The following is an 18,081-nucleotide window of genomic DNA, read 5'->3' as shown; positions in this document are numbered from 1 at the left end:
ACCATTTGACTCAGCAATCCCATTACTGGGTATATACCCAGAGGCATATAAATCATTCTACCATAAAGATACATGCATGTGAATGTTCATTGCAGCACTATTCGCAATAGCAAAGACATAGAATCAACCTAAATGACCATCAGTGACACACTGAGTAAAAAAAATGTGGTGTATATATACACCATGGAATACTATGGAGCCATAAGAAATAATGAGATCATGTCCTTTGAGCTGAAAGCCATTATCCTTAGCAAATATCTGACTTATCTTAGGCAGAGTAGTATGTATTTAGGAGCTCAAATGGGTGAGAAATGGGCCACAAAATAAAATGTACTGAGTAATATGAGTTATCCAGTAAATGAAATGGCTATGGAGATCTGGCAGCTTCTGGTAACTGACATAAGTAAATGAAGGTCATAGTGATATTTGTCCTGGTTGTCTAAAGGTCAAATAGTGGGAGTGGAGAAAGGGTGAGTTTAGTACTAGGAGCATGCGGGAGGAAGGTATTCTGTGTTTTTTACAGATTTGGGGTGTACAATTGCAGTTGTGTTACATGAATATATTGTGTAGCAGCAAAATCTGAACTTTTTAGTGTACTCATCACTTGAATAGTGTACATTATACCCAATAGATAATTTTTATAATTTTTATTCCTTACTTTCCCATCTTTTGAAGTCTCCAATGCCTATTTTTCTACTCGATATATTCATGTGTACACATTGTTTAGCTCCCATTTATAGGTCAGAACATGTGGTATGTGACTTTTTGTTTCTGAGTTATTTTACCTAGGATAATGGACTCCAGTTTCATCCCTATTGCTGTAAAATATATGCTTTCATTCCTTTTTATGGCTGAGTAGTTTTCCATGATATATATGTGTGTGTGTGTCCATCTATCTGCTATCTATCTATCTATCTATCTATCTATCTATCTATCTATCTATCTAATCTATCTGCCTATCTGTCTACCTATCTAACATTTTCTTTATCTAATCATCCATTGAGGGACATTTGGATTGATTCTGTAACTCTCCCATTTTGAATAGTCTTTTGATCAAGATATGAGTACAGGTGTGTTTTTGATATAATGATTTCTTTTCCTTTAGGTAGATACCCAGTAGTGAGATTGCTGAATGGAGTGGTACTTCTATTTTTAGCTCCTTGAAAAATGCCCATACCATTTTCCATAGAGGTTAATTTACATAATCTACATTCCCAACAATTGTATAAGCATATCCTTTTCTTCACGTCCTCTTTAACATTGGGTTTTTTTTTTTTTTTTTTTTTTTTGACAGTTTAGTAATAACTATTCTGGTTGCTGTAAGGTGGTATCTCATTGTGGTTTCAATTTGCATTTATATGACGATTAGTGATATTGGTAACTTTTTCATGTTTCTTAGCCACTTGTATGTCTTCTTTTGAGAAATGTCTGTGAATGCCTTTTGCCCATTTATGGGTTTTTTATTTTTTGTTGCTGTTGAGTTGTTTGACTTCCTAGAAGATTCTGGATACTAGTCCTTTGTCAGACACATCGTTTGCACATATTTTCTTTCATTCTATAGGTTGTCTGTTTACTTTGTTGATTTCTTTCGCTCTGCAGAAGCTTTGAAGTTTAAGTCCCATTTGTATATTTTTGTTTTTGTTGCATTAGTTTTCGAGGCCTTACCCATAAATCCTTTGCCTAGACCAACATCCAGAAGAGTTTTTCTTAGGTTTCATTTTAGGAGTTCTATAGTTTCAAGCATTACATTTAAGTTTTAATTCATCTTGAGTTACTTTTTGTATGTGGTGAGAGGTACAGGTCCTGTTTCATTCTTCTGCATGTGGATATCCAATTTTTCCAGCACACACTGGATACGGGGTTCTTTTTCTGGTGTTTATTTCTGTTTACTTTGTCAAAAATCAGTTGTTCGTAGGTATGTGGCTTTCTTTCTTAGTTCTCTTTTGTATTCCCTTGATCTATGTGTTTTTTTATACCAGGATCATGCAGTTTGGCAGAATATAACATTGCAATATAATTTGAGGTCACGTAATGTAATTCCTTCAGCTTTGTTCTTTTGTTTAGGACTGCTTTGGCTATTTGAGATCTTTTGGGTTTTCATATTAATTTTAGAATTGTTTCTTCTAATTGTGTAAAAACTGACATTGGTAATTTGATAGAAGTTGCACTGAGTCTGTAGATTGCTTTGGGTAGTACAGTCATTTTAATACTATTGAATATTCCAATTCATGAGCATTGGATTTTTGTCCATTGTTGTGTCGTTTATGATTTCTTTTATTAGTGTTTTGTAGTTCTACTTGCAGAGATCTTTTACCTCCTTGATTAAATGGATTCCTAGATATTTTTGAGGGAGGGGGTACCTTTTATAAATAGGATTTTGTGCTTGATTTGTTTCTCATGTTGGTTGTTGGTATATAGAAATAATAATGATTTTTGTATATAATTTCATATACCGAAACTTTACTGAAATCATTTGTCAAATTTAGGAGTCTTTTGGAGAAGTCTGAGGTTTTTGAGGTATGAGATCATATTATCAGCAAACATAATTTGACTTTATCCTTTTCCACTTGGTTGCCTTTGCTTCTGTCTCTTACCTGATTTCTCTACCTGGGACTTCCATTATTATGCTGAATAGGAGTGGTGAAACTGGGCACCATTGTCGCATGCCAGTTCTCAGAGGAAATGTTTTCAACTTTTCAGCATGAAGTTGGCTACGGGTTTGTTGTATACAGCTTTTATTATTTTGAGGTATTTTCCTTCTATGCGTAGATTGTTGAGAGTTTATATCATGAAAGAATGTTGGATTTTATCAAATGCTCTTTTAGCATCTGTTAAGATGATTATATGTTTTATCTTAAATTCTGTTCATGTGGTAGATCACATCTAATGATTTGCATGTGTTGAACTATCCTTGCATCCCCCACTTAATTGTAGTGTATTATCTTTTTGATTTGCTGTTGGATTTGGCTGAGAATTTGTGCAACTAGGTTCATCGGGTATATTGGTCTGTTGTTTTCTTTTTTGTTATCTCCTTGCCTGGCTTTGGTATCAAGATGATACCAGCTTTGTAGAATGAGTTAGAAAGGGTTCTCTTCTCCTTGAATTTTTATAACATTTTCAGTAGCATTAGTATTCATTTTTCTATGTATATTTTGTAGAATTTTGCTGTGAATCCATCTGGCTCTGGGTTTTTGTTGTTTTTGGGAGATTTTTTTTAACACTAATTCAAACTCATTATTCATAATAGATCTGTACAGATTTCAGTTTCTTCCTGGTTCATTCTTGGGAGGTTGTATATTTCCAATAATTTATTCATTTTCTCTAGGATTTCTGGTTTGTGTGCATAGAGATGTTCACAGTAGTCTTTAATCATCTTTTGCATTTCTTTGCTATCAGTTATAATGTCTCATGTTTAAATTTCTGGTTGTGCATTCTTGAACCTTCTCACTTCTTGGTTAGTCTAGCTAGTGGGTATCAGTTTTATTTATTTTTTTCTAAGAATGAATTTTTTAAATTTCATTGATATTTGTGTTGTTTTTGGTCTCATTTTTACTCAGTTCTGCCTCTTTTTGTTATTTCTTCTCTTCTACTAACTTTGGGCTTGGTTTGTTTTTGTTCTTCTAGTTCCTTGAGGTGGGATGTTAGCTTGTTAATGTCTGGTCTATCTCGATGTAGGCATTTATTGCTATTAACTCCCTTCTTCATATTGCTTTTGCTGTATCCTAGAAGTTTTGCTACGTGGTTTCCCTATTTTCCTTCATTTCAAAATTTTTTTAAATTTCCATCGTAATTTCATAATTGATCCAGGGATTTCAGGAGCAGGTGGATTAATTTTTATGCATTTGTATAGTTTTGAGAGTTCTTTTTAGTATTCATTTCTAATTTTATTCCACTGTGGGCCAAGAGGTTACTTGATACAATTTCATTTTTTTAAAAATTCATTGAGATTTGTTTTGTGACCCAACAGATAATCTATTCTGGAGAATGTTCCGTGTACTGATAAGAATGCATATTCTGTAGTTTTTGTGTAGAATATTCTGTAAATATCTGTTAGGTCCATTTGGTCTAGAGTCCAATTTAAGTCCAGTGCTTCCTCTTAGCTATTCTGCCTCGATGATCTGTTTAGTGCTGCTCATGAAGTGTTAAAGTCCCCCATTATTGTATTGCTGTCTTTTTTAGGTCTCTTTTCTTAGGCCTAGTAGTATTTGTTTTATAAATCCGGGTACTTCATTGTTGGGTGCATCTATATTTAGGATTGTTCTATCTTCTTGTTTAATTCATCCCTTTATCATTATATAATAATCTTGTCATTTTTTACTGTTGTTGATTTAAAGTCTGTTTTGTCTCATATCAGTATAGCTACTCCTGCTTGCTTTTAGTTTCAGTTTGTGTAGAATATCTTTTTTCACCCCTTTACCTAGAGTCTCATAGTGTCATTTTCAGTTAGGTAGGTTTCTTCTAAGCAGCATATTGTTGGATCTTATTTGTTTATTCTGCCAATCTATATCATTTAATTGGAACATTTAGTTCATTTACATTTGATATTAACATTGGTATGTGAGATTGTTTCTTGTAATAATGGGAATTGTTACTTATCGGGGGAAATTCACCTCTGACATGCAACATGGGTTCTTTTCTATTTCCCTAAATGTTGGCTGGTCTGAGAAATAAAGGGAAAGAGTATGAAAGAGAGAAATTTTAAAGCTGGGTGTCTGGGGGAGACATCGCATGTCAGCAGGTTCCGTGATGCTCTCCTGTTTCCTGAACATTGCTGTTATCCTGTTCTTTTTTCAAGGTGCCCAGATTTCATATTGTTCAAGCACACATGCTCTACAAACAATTTGTGCAGTTAACGCAATCGTCACAGGGTCCTGAGGCAACATACATGCTCCTCAACTTACGAAGATGTTGGGATTAAGAGATTAAAGTAAAGACAGACATAGGAAATCACAAGGGTATTGATTGGGGAAGTGATAAGTGTCCATGAAATCTTCACAATTGACGTTCAGAGATTGCAGTAAAGACAGGTGTAAGAAATTATAAAAGTATTAATTTGGGGAACTAATAAATGTCCATGAAATCTTCACAATTTATGTTCTTCTGCCATGGCTTCAGCCGGTCCCTCCGTTCAGGGTACCTACTTCCCGCAACAGTTACTTAGTTGCTTTGAAGTTTTTATTGTTTAGTTGCTTCACCTGTGAGTTTTACACTTTTGTGTGTTTTTATCATGCAAATATCAACCTTTAGTTTACATGTGTAGAACTGCTTGAGCATTTCTTGTAGGTCCACTCTAGTGGTCATACATTCCCTCAATGTTTGTTTGTTTGGGAAATACTTTATTTCTTCTTCATTTATAAAGTTTAGTTTGGCAGGATACAAAGTCCTCAGCTGACAGCTTTTCCTTTAAAAAGACTGAAAATAGAACCCCAGTGTTACAGCTTGTGAGATTTCTGTTGAGAAGTCTGCTATTATCTAATGGGGTTTTCTTTACAGGTAATTAAAGGCCTTTCTCTTGCTGCTTTGACGATTTTTTTTTCAATCTCTTGCCTTAGGTTGTTTGATGACTACATGTCTTTTTGAAGTTTGTCTTGCAGTGTATCTTTCAGGAGTCCTTTGTACTTCTACTCTGGATGCCTTAATCTCTACTAAGACCATGGAAGTTTTTCTCAATTATTTACTTCTTTAGTTTTTCCAGACGTTTAACTTTTTCTCATTCTCTCTCAGGAACACCTATAACTTGTAGGTTTGGACACTAACCATAATCCCATAGTTCTCAAAGGCTTTGTTCATATTTTAAATTATTTTATTTTTATTTTTATCTGAGTTAATTCAAGTCCTATCTTCCAGCCCTAAAATTCTTTCTTCTGCTTGGTTTAGTTTACTTTTATGTTTTCAATTTTATTTTGTAATTCCTTTAATTCATTTTTCGTATTCCAAATTTTTTAAAGATATATCTCTTTAGTATACATTTTTCATTCATACCTTAAATTGTTCTTTTCATTTACTTGGGTTTATTTTCAACATTTTTTTGGATCTTTCTGAGTTTCTTTAAAATCCCTATCTTTAATTTTTTACCTGGTACTGCAGAGTTTTAATTTTAGTTAGGATTCATTGCTAGAGAGCTAGTATGGTCCTTTAGGGGTGTCATAACACTCTATTTTTCCATATTACCAGAATTGTTACAATGGTTACTTCCCATCTGTAGAAACTGTCACTTTTTAGTTTTGAATTTCCTTGCATTTGGATGGTACACTTTGATACCCTCTTGAGGTTATGACTATAATGTATGTTGTGTTTGGTCATTTGGCTTCAATTTTGAATGCTTTCAGGGGGCCGAGACCCTGTATCATGTTCCTTAGTTACAGACAACTTTTGTGAAGTGGCTTTCTCCAATGCTGGTTGTATTAGCAACGTACTTGGCATATAAGCAGACACATTACTTTCTGTAGGACTGGGATTGTGGAAGTTTGGGGCAGTTTATCTCATTACCCAGCATGCTGCACTTCTGTTAGCAGGTTTTTCATTGAGTTGTGTAGTTCAACCTCAAGCCTTATGCTTACAGGTCAGAGCCATCTGTGGCAGACACAGGTGGTTATGTGCTTGATATTTATTTACTGGGAGGAGCTCTCTGTTGTCTCAGGCTATCAGGTGATCTGTGAAATGCCTTATGCCCTGAGTTCCCTCATAACATCCAGAGAGGGGGACAAAGCTGGGTTGAATTGGACCACAAATCTTGTTTTCAGATACCCCAATGATGAGCATAACCACCAATATTGATGGAAGTGACAGGGGAAGCTCATGGTGAAATGCACCAAGGTCTCCACAGGGACAAAGGTGGTTGCACCAGTTCCAGGTCCTGAGCAGACAGGAACAGGATCTCCTTTTCCAGAGCTCTTGACTCTAAGTTCAGAAAGACACTGCTTTCTATCTCCAGGCTAATGCTTGCGCTTGCAAGGGCAGAGGAGCTCTCTGGTAGATCAGAAACCAGTAGTTAGCCACAGGTTTGGTGGGAGCCCCCAAAATATCTCCACCTACCCTTTCCATGGGACTCCTAGTTTCTAAGTTTGATCTCTGCCAAACTCTTGATTTCTGCTTTTTTTGTGCCCACCTTATTTCCATGAGTTCTTCTATAAGTTCAAAACACCCTTTCCTCGATATTTTATTTGAGTTATGATTATTCACCTTTAACTTTGGTTCTTTTTTCTGATGTCTGATACCTCTATTCAGCCATGTTGCATATACATTTTTTTCACTCTTTTCAAGGGCAACTTGGAGGCTAGAAGAAAAGCAATCTTCTTTGGAGCATACAAGAGTTGCAAGCCTTCCTCTTAAATAAACAATATGAAAAAGCCAGAGAAGAGATGGTTTGATCCCGAGATTAGAAACTCTAAGGCTCCCTCTTGTCTTCTAATGATGGCAGCGTAGAAAGAAGGTGGAGGTTGTGACTTTCAGATGAGCAATGTCATAGAAAAGGTCACTGTAATTCAATAGCCCGCAATTCTAAAAGGTAGTGAAACTAAACAATAAAAGAAGATTGGAAAAATACAGTTTGGGCAATTAAATGAAAGATTGGTCCACGAAAAGTACAAAAGAGAAAGCATTAAGCAAAACAAATGAAGCTTCACAGGAATAGCTCTAATTTAAAAGGGATTTACATAAAAAGTAGAAGAACAGGCACACAATCAAGAATAAATACATCAAAAAATTTCAGGTAAGCTGTCTTCGAGAAGCTCTGAATCCATGATACTGCTAAATATGTTTATGAACATCTTTGCAGAGAGAGGATCAGGATAAAGAGGAGGAGTGGGTGCTAGTCATAGGATGCAAAGGAATAAAGTTGGGGCTTGTGTTGATTATTTTTTATTTTAAGAATCAGTTATTGAGTTAATTTATAAGGAGGTATAGAGATAAATAAAACACAGAATCGATTTTCTACATTAACTCATACAACAAATATGCTCTGACTCCCCAATATGTGCCAGACACTGTCTTAGGACCTGAAGATAAAGTGATGAACAAAACATACTTAGGCATTGTCAACATGAAGCTTCCAGGTTATAACAAACATCAGATATTTTTCAAATACAAATAAATATTAATTTAGAAATAGCCAGTTGTAATGAAAGCTGGGAAATACATAGTTGTTAGGGTTTCTTACATTTTCAACCCACCACCATCACAAAACACCTGAGAGACCAAATAAACTTACTTCCGTACTAGTTCAATATAGAATTAATTGGCAACTGAAGGGCATGTTAGAATATTCAGAGAAGGGAAAAGCAGGTGGAAAAGCTCTCCCTTCTGATAATTCTGTACAACCTTATTGGATGTGTCCCCCTACTAATAATTTTCAAAGTAGAGAATAGAGAGAAGGGAATATGGCTCAAGAGTTGAACACTTACCAGCCATCGTAAAACAGAGGCAGGCATTTGGGAAAATACTCGTAATTCATTTGGGGCTAAAGTCGTGAGCCTAAGTTAAAATGATCTTCATTGGTTGAAGTAGAATGTCCAAGGGTATTGGAAAACACTGAAACAAACTGAAAATATGAGTTATGTCTGCATCTAGATATTGACATCATGACTTTGGCAATCTCTATGCTTCCATCACTTAGCTCTACCTTTTTTGTGTGTGTTGCCTTTACTCAGTAGCTACTCTACCCATGTTGTGAGAAAGATGACCAACAGAAGCTTCAGAACTATAGCCTAATAGCTTCATAATTCCAGTGAAAAGCATGAGCCTTTTTGGTTATTTTTAGCTTAAGTTACAGTATTATCTTTGACATAGACCAGCTTAATTCATGTGCCTATATCTGAAACAATCACTATCACCAAGGGATCTGATGCCAACTGGCCAGATCACAAACCCACATAAATTGATCAATGTGTTCTGTCTCACCAGAAACTCTAAAGACTAATAAGAAGAGTCTATTTCTCTACAGTGAAACTGAAGTTCTATTATCAGAGCATGGGAAATGGATAATAAATAGACAAAAACAATTTATGTCATTTACAGAAGGCTTCCATGAAGTAATGGTATTTGATCTGGTCTTTGAAAGATGGTTAGAATATTAATAGAGAGGAATAGAGGAAAAGAGAGGCATTCCAGGCTCAGAAATCAGCATTGGTAATGACTTGTGACCTGAAAAAACATAAGGGTTTCCAGGTGAACTTGATGCACTGAACATTCACATGTGCCTTCCTTCCTTCCAGAGACACCATTAATATGAAAATAAAACAATGAATGCAGAAAGAACATGTGATAGAGTAACTCCATTAATGACCTTAGTTCTTTATTCCTCCACACATCTTACCCTGTAACTGTTTAGTGTTCTTCTGTGCAGACTCCAGAATTAGCTATGTAATCTGGGCAGATGAGATGTTAGTACATACAAACAGGTTTGAGAAATGCTTGCATAACTGAGCGTGCTTGCTCCTATACCTCCACCTTTGACCTGAGAATGCATCTTGGCTATCCCGCTGGAACAAGTGAGAGACACATAGAGCAGAGTAGATTTGCCCTGCTGATGGTCTACTCCCATGGATAGGAGAAGGCCCAGCAGATTAGCACTTAGTGCACCTGAAGCTGACTACAAATGAAAGATAAGCCAAACTAAAATCAGCTGAGCCCTACTTAGGGTGATTACCAGAGAAAACATCACTATGCAAATGTTTATGGTTGTATACCAGTGAGCCTTTGTGTTTTGCTGTTATACAATGTCATTTGAGATGATGTATAACTGACACCAGAATAAATTCCTTAAGCCGAAGAGAACGGGAAGGGCACCACTAGTGGTTAAGGCATTTACACAAATTTCTGGAAGACTGAAAATGGAAACATATTGGTAAATGAAGTCAAATGGAAGAAGAAACAGCCCAAGGAGGACTGCAAAGACTACCAGTCAATTTTCTAGTTCTAGTGTTGGAGTTTGCAGGTATAGATAGCAGAGTTTAGAAGTGATGCTAAAAATATGGGGATTATTTGAAATTTATTACAGAATAACTTTAAGAATTTTATTTAGTGTCAACTTCTTTACTCTTACAGAGTGATGAGTGAAAGAGTAACAGGCAATACCAAATAGACTTTTGAACAAATGACAGCAAGTTTTCCTCTAGAGAGATTGGGTGTGATACTGCAGCATCAGGGATGCCAGCAGACAGAAATTAAGCCATGAGAAGCAGGATAAAAAGTGCAGAAGTAGTGAGGAACAATAACATCCTAGTTTTACCTAATGGGACATTAAGAACTACTTACTGTTAAAGGTAATGGAACAGGAAATGGAGGTCTGTGCATCTGATGTAAGGTTAGAGATGCAACCAAGACAATAAAACTACCAATATTTGGAAGGAGGATGGGATGGAAAGTTTCAAGTTGTATAAGTAAATATATTCATCATTTTTTCAAGTTGATAAGAAATAATGTTATCAACTTATTATTTAGTGTTTTGGAGGTCAGCATAAGAACTACACACAAAGGCCCAACAGAGATTGCTTCTGAGATGGATCTAATAATAGTGGGGCACTATAGTTTCTGATACAAGTCATTTGATCTCATTTTATTAATGTATTGCTTATTAGCCCATAAGTCAATAAGTCAGTGCAGGGCTAGAAACCATTCTAGGTATTTAAAGCAGAAATATATTTCATAAATGGAACTCCATACTTATAAAACTATAGTAACAACTGGGCGAACAGGATTTGAACGTTTGCCATTGGACTATTGATTTCAAGAACACATCACCATCACTGCAATCCAGAGGTCAAGGAGCTGCAGCTGATGCTCCTATTATCACTGCTACAGCCACTGTGGTCTCTCCTTCCTATAAAACTGTTGACTGAACAGAGTGTCATGGAAGTTTCTGGTGAAGAGGAATTACAGTCCAATGTGCTTTAGAAGAAATACTTCTGGTATTTGCATGGAGAATGGATTTAAGAGTCACAGAGTCAACTTAAGAAATGGTCTAACGAGCTCATGCAGAAAATCATTACATCGGGGGAGGTAACCTTTCCTCCATTCAACGCATCTTTCTTTGTTTTTTTCTTGTTTACTAGTACAGACACTACACAGGAGCATTTTCAGGATGTGCTAAACTAATTAAAATTACTTCTGCCTCTTGTCCTATGTGGCAATCATAGAGAGATAAGTGAACAGATTTGGAGTTAGATTTTGGAGGCACTAGAAGCCCTCGTTATTATTTTGGAGAGGATGTGTGTTCAATAAAACATTGCAAAGAAGCACTGTTCAGAAAAGTCAGACACTTCAGGCACTTGTGAAGCTAATGATCAAGGAGTGTCATTTTGTTCATTTACTGTTATCCTCTCTCTCCCTCGCTCTTTCTCCCCTATTGTGTGTGTGTGTGTGTGCGCGCACGTGCATGCATGCACATGTGTGCTCACATGCACGTGTGCTTCCCCAAAGGGGGGAAGGTTGCCTGGCAGAAGAGGATTCAGACATGCCTGGATTCCTGACTGTACTACTTGAATAACACAGAAACCAATGCCTTTTTTCTCATAACTGTAAAATGTTCATCATGAACGTTGCACATTGCAGACAGACAGGGAATTAGTCCCTCTATTTGGTAAAGACATACGGAGATAAAAAAGAGCAGCACTGTCCAACTTCTGAACTGTTTCTACATCAAAGAGAATAATCTTAAAACTGGAAAGATTGGATCAACATACATAAGAGGGAATTGAAGGATAAGTAAGAAATTTCTGAACCAGCATCTAAACTCTTTAAAATATTTGGCCAGGCGCGGTGGCTGAAGCCTTTAGTCCCAGCACTTTGGAAGGCCGAGACGGGTGGATCACGAGGTCAGGAGATCAAGACCATCCTGGCTAACACAGTGAAACCTCGTCTCTACTAAAAAATACAAAAAACTAGCCGGGCGAGGTGGCAGGCGCCTGTAGTCCCAGCAACTCGGGAGGTTGAGGCAGGAGAATGGCATAAACCCGGGAGGCAGAGCTTGCAGTGAGCTGAGATCCGGCCACTGCACTCCAGCCTGGGTGACAGAGCGAGACTCCGTCTCAGAAACAAACAAACAAAAACAAACAAACAAACAAAAAACTCTTTAAAATATTTAAGGACTCTACATTATACAGATACACTATATAGATACGTTATACAGTATACATACATTATACGCTATACAGATACGTTATAGAGTGCTATGGTTTGAAGGCATCCCCTGAAGTGCCTATGTTGGAAACTTAGTCCCCGATGCAATGGTGTTGGTAAGTAGAACCTTTAAGGGGTGATTAGGTCCTGAGGGTTCTTTCCTCATGAATGGATTAATGCCTTTATATTTTGCAAGTGGGTTTGTTATTGTGGAGGTGAGTTCCTGGTAATGAGAATGAGTTTGGTCCCCTTCCCTTCCCTTGTCTTCTCTTTCTCTTCATGCACGTGCATGCTTTCTTGTTCTTTCACCTTCTGCCATGCAAAGATGCAGCAAAAATGCCCTTACCAGATGTGGACCTCCCAGCCTCCAGAATGATAAAAAATAAATGTGTGTTTTAGAAATTATTCTCAGGTATTCTGTTAAAGCAGCACATAAAGGAACCAGACATGGAGGTCTGAACAGTTCACCAGTTTCACCCTTGAGAAGCTATAGAATGTTGGAGAATAACCAGGAGACTGGAAGTGAACAAGCACTGCTCCTTTTATCAAAAAGAGAAATGCAGTGGAGTCTGGAAAATAGAAATCAATAAGTATAAAAGCAGTCCATGTCAAAATTGTAGAAAAAATTATTAAACATATGGTTACATGCAGCAGTATAACATAGCCATTAAAACATGGAATCTGTAGACAGTTGAAGTTCTTTTTTTTTTTTTTTTTTTTTTTTTGGAGATGAAGTCTTGCTCTGTCGCCCAGTCTGGAGTGCAGTGGCCGGATCTCAGTTCACTGCAAGCTCCACCTCCGGGGTTTGCGCCATTCTCCTGCCTCAGCCTCCCGAGTAGCTGGGACTACAGGAGCCCGCCACGTTGCCCGGCTAGTTTTTGTATTTTTTAGTAGAGACGGGGTTCCACCATGTTAGCCAGGATGGTCTCGATCTCCTGACCTCGTGATCTGCCCGTCTCGGCCTCCCAAAGTGCTGGGATTACAGGCTTCAGCCACCATGCCCGGCCGACAGTTGAAGTTCTAATCTCTGCTCTGCTGTATACTAGTTGCGTGGCTCTGGCCATGTGACTTAATCCTCTCAGTGCCTGCTTCCTCATCTTTAAAATGATAATAATAATGCCCATCTCATAAAGTTATTGTAAAAATTAATATAAAATGCTTAAAACAGTGTCTTGGTTACGGTAAATGCTATGTACTTTTATATAATTATAATTTTTAAGAAAGCATGTGGAAGAAAAAAATAATCACTGAATATCAGCTTGGGATAAGAATAATTTACCCAAGTAGGTGCACTTTCTTTTTGATAACATTACGAGTTTGTTAAACAGAGAAATGTTATTTTCACAGGGCATTTGGCCAAATGCCTCATTTCACCCTGCGTCCTCAATCAATTGCAGATTAAGTGAGTATGCAGTTTGCTGGGAGTCAGATATCATGGAGAGAACATGTGCGTCTGGTTCAGACTATTTAAATGTGAAGCCTAAATCTGTAACTTTTCAGGAGATTTGAGTAAATTACTTAAACTCTTTGGAGCTCAACTCTATCATTTGTAAAATGAGAATATTGATATCCACTTTGTAGGAGTAATGTAGGGATTTATTGTTCATAGATGCTGCCTCAAGTGGAAGATTGGATGAGATCATTGAAAAAGCACCTTTCATCCCATTATTTTGATTATGGGCTTTTTGTTACCATCATCCATATTAACTGACATGACTATAAGGGGTGTATCTCATGACATATAATTATTTCTATAGATAAATGATTTAGAAACCTTTGTGAGCCTACTATGTGTATAATCTCACTTCCCTCACTCAGAATTCTCTGTACTAAAGTGAGTATTAAATAAAAGTTGAATTCTTCAACTTGTCACAATTCTCTGACTCTTTGAAACTACTGGAACTGACTCTGGTGGTAAGAAAAGACTATTTTACATGGTGAAAATCACTCTCAGCAAATAATGTACAATAGCTGAGTAATTTTAGTGAGAAGCAAATTAATCAATTTTCATAATTAGCCTATGGTATGTTATGGCTCAAAGATTTTCATGCAATGGACTTTGTAACTAGCAAGATATATTAAATTGATATCCTCTTAACACCATATATGAGGCTCTTTCAGATAAACCCAAGTTGGCCTGCTTCAAAGAAGCTTTTCTGCTTACTATAATTAATGTACTTGATACATTTTTAAGTACCGATGACTAGACTATAGATTGGACCCTTGGAATTTGGAATGTGTGACACATTTAGATGATATTTCTAAATGCCATGGCCTCTGACACATGCCAGCCATTCTTGGTCACCTATGATGCACAGAAGGCCTGTGATAGGCAGGAATTATTCTCATTGTAGGTTCAAACTAGTTGTTTTTCATTTTAAAGTGTGAAATGTCATTTTGGGCTGTCCAATCAAAAACATGAAATACTGAAGAATCGATACAAAAGCACATGTCTTTCAAGACAAAACTCATCATGCTACTGAGAGGGAAAGGGGAAGCACCTTTTCCCTTTTTTTTGGCCTGAAATTTTCAAATGAACTGTCTCCATTGTCTGTTTTTGTTGTGCCTAAATAAATATCTTGATATAGCAACCACAATTGAAGGAAAAGAGGATTTGGCTCCGATTTCCTGACGCAGACTTTAAAAATCTCAAGCCAATTTTCTCTATAGCTTACTTCTTCTTCAATATATACTACCTTCATATAGTTATTTTCTGCATCTGCTATAACCTTACACAACCTCCTCTTCATACTCTCTAATACTTTCATACCAATTTAGTAGTTCTCTGAATAATCTTTGTTCTTTCATTGTCTTGTCTGCTGTCTGATTATGCTGTTCACTCTACGTGAAAGTCCCTTCACTTTTTCTTTTTTTGTTTTTCTTCACTCACTCCTCCTCCTAAAGGTGGCTTCATGATTTGGCACACAGATACTCTGCTCTGGGGCAATTTCTTTACGCGATCTTATCTAGCCTGAGTTTAGTGTCCCTTTCTCAATCACAGAAATGACAACATCTGTCTATTATAACAATAATCCCACTACACATTAAGTCTTATCGTTCACAAGTAAAGCATCTCAGGACTTTTACCAGCTCGTCAATAGCATGTAATTCCATTACAAAATATGCAGACTTTGCTATGAGGAAGACAGGTGAATTAAGAAGGGTATACTGGGCCGATGGCTAGAATCACTTACTAGCTAAGCAGTTTATCCCTTCACATAAGCCTTATCACACATTAAGTCATATTCTGGCCTCATCAAAATTATACACAAGATAGATACAAGAGAGGATGATAATTAAGAATTTTGTTGATAAGTTACATGAATTTAAGCCACATCTCTGGTATAATCTCCCGATCTGGGACAGGGAATAAACAGCAAACAGAATAACATAAAAGGTTTGGCAAGAAAATAAGTAAAATTAACCTTAGGAAAAACAAATGGAACCTACAGCCAGATGTTGAAAGTAACACACATCTGCACATCTATTTGCAAATGAGTATGCAAATACAATTAAGAAAACTCCTCTTGATCCATTAGGAGTGACACCTCATGGTGCTCACCACACTCCCAGCAGAGACACCACTGCTGACAGCTACTAGAAACAATAAGTATCTACCCAGAAACAATATTGAATGTCTCTGATCTCCACAAGCTCAAATTCATGATGGGACCACAAATATCTTTATTCTAACTGCAGAACTTTGGCTTGATTCAGAATAAAAAATGTAAGAGAAACTATGATTTTCTGTATTACCTCAATTGTTGTTAATGTGGGGACTCTATATGATCCCCCTCACAACTGGGGGAAGGTCAGCCCTCTGGGAATGCGCTCTAGTGTGAGAGATGGGCTTGAAGGTAATAATAGAGAGAAAACGGAATTAATTATAACCTAGATTTCTGCCCGCTAGGGATCTCCATGTTCTTAGCCTTCTCGGTTACCTTTACCTTGAATATTTAATTCAAAATGCTTCAGATTCACTTATAAAGAAAAAAGAAAGCTTCCCACAACTACAACACCTCAGAGTACTTACATATCTCCTGATTATTTCTGGCTACATTTTTCTTGCTTACACTGAATTCTCTGTATTACCTATATTTCTTTTTTCTTGTGACTGTTGCTTTTTCTCTACATGTAACTTAAATATTTCAGAGACTTAAAAATCTACTTAAAATGAATTACAATTTTAATTTAATTTCAATTTTAATTTGAAATTCAAGTTTAACTTAGTATCCTCTTTTTATCCACCCTTAACTTAACATTCTTCCCTTGATTTACACAAACACCTCTCTCTCAAAGCAGATGTGTGTAGTATATAGAAGATTCATGGGTAATAGACAGGAAGTTACGGAACAGAAAATAAGTTGACTTAAAAGCTAGTATCAGCATCTCTGTTGTTTAAGCCTCGTGGCCTTTCTGATCACAAGGAACTTTGCACTGGTTGATGATGCTTCTCAGGATCCCTGTCTTCCTATCATGTTGCTGAGTTTTCTTTGTCCCTATATCTCCTCTTTATTTATTTATTTATTTATTTATTTATTTATTTATTTATTGAGATGGAGTCTCACTCTGTTGCCCAGGCTGGAGTACAGTAATACGATCTCAGCACACTGCAAGCTCTGCCTCCCGGGTTCACACCATTCTCCTGCCTCAGCCTCCCGAGTAGCTGGGGCAACAGGTGCCCGCCACCACGCCCAGCTAATTATTTGTATTTTTAGTAGAGACGGGGTTTCACCATGTTAGCCCGGTGGTCTCGACTTCTTGACCTCGTGATCCACCCGCCCTGGCCTCCCAAAGTGCTAGAATTACAGGCATGAGCCACCGTGCCCGGCCCCTATATCTCCTCTCAATTATCAGCAGTTTCACCCTAAAATATTTGTAGAGTGTTTAATAATATCCACAACTCCTCCCATTTTTTAGGTTGGATGTTTCAGCTCTTTTATTTGTCTCTGCCTAGCCCTTTCTCAAAGTGCCTTAAAGTAGCCAGGGGCTGGGGGCAGAGTGGGAGTGGAATGGGGCTTTATCTTTTACATATTAAGTGGCCATCACATTATTTTCCCAAATAAAAACAGTGCTCTCCCCAGAAGGGGGCAGCTGACCAGCTTTAAAAGCATACTTTTTACTCTCCTCAGTTATAGAATTAAACTACAAATGTAAAAAGATGCAACATGTGATGTGTGCAAACTATCGAATGAGCAATGAAACCAAATGGACCTTCACAACAAAAGTAATATGACAATCTCAGCTGAACACTGAAGGGTGCATAGGACCTTCCTAAATACAGATTAGAGAAGTGAGGTCCCAAAGAGCTTTATTTTTCTGTACTTAGTGCTCTTCATGGGAATAGATCTGAATTGCCAGAGGTACTACCCTTTTCATTTCATTCTGCTCATGTTGTATGTGAAGTATGTATTTAAAGAATCCTTGATTGACTCGAGGAATGGAAGAAATTCAAAGAAATTAAAAATGAAAGCCACAGTTAAGTTGTGGACATTTTTCACTTACTTATAAAATAGGAATCTTAAGGCAAAGCTATTCTGGCACAGGGCATTAGTGTGTTAATTTGTGGGGGAGGGCAACACACTTTGATTATGCAGTCTCAATTTCACATGCAGCTATGGCAACACTTGAGCAGCCAAAACTGATTCCAGAATGTTGAATTCAGTAATTTTGAATTCAATGTTGTAAATTTAAGCAAAATCTATCATTCTGTCAGTCGTTTGAAAAACTTGACTTAGAGGATACTCCATGAAAATTTTGAGAGCAATGTGGACTTTACCTGGGTCTAGAGAATTCCAGGTTTGGTGACCTGAAAGTTTCCTGTAACAGCCACCAATGGATCCATGGGAACATAGGTTCCCTAAACAATCTCCCTGATTCTTGCATGCAAGCAATGGCTATCATTTTCTTCTGCTTTGATGTCTTAAATACTTAGAAGAAAATAGGCTGTAACAGAAAATCATA

Source organism: Rhinopithecus roxellana, chromosome 7 (assembly GCF_007565055.1).
Source record: "Rhinopithecus roxellana isolate Shanxi Qingling chromosome 7, ASM756505v1, whole genome shotgun sequence".
Taxonomy (NCBI): Eukaryota; Metazoa; Chordata; class Mammalia; order Primates; family Cercopithecidae; genus Rhinopithecus; species Rhinopithecus roxellana.
This window is presented reverse-complemented; position numbering follows the sequence as displayed.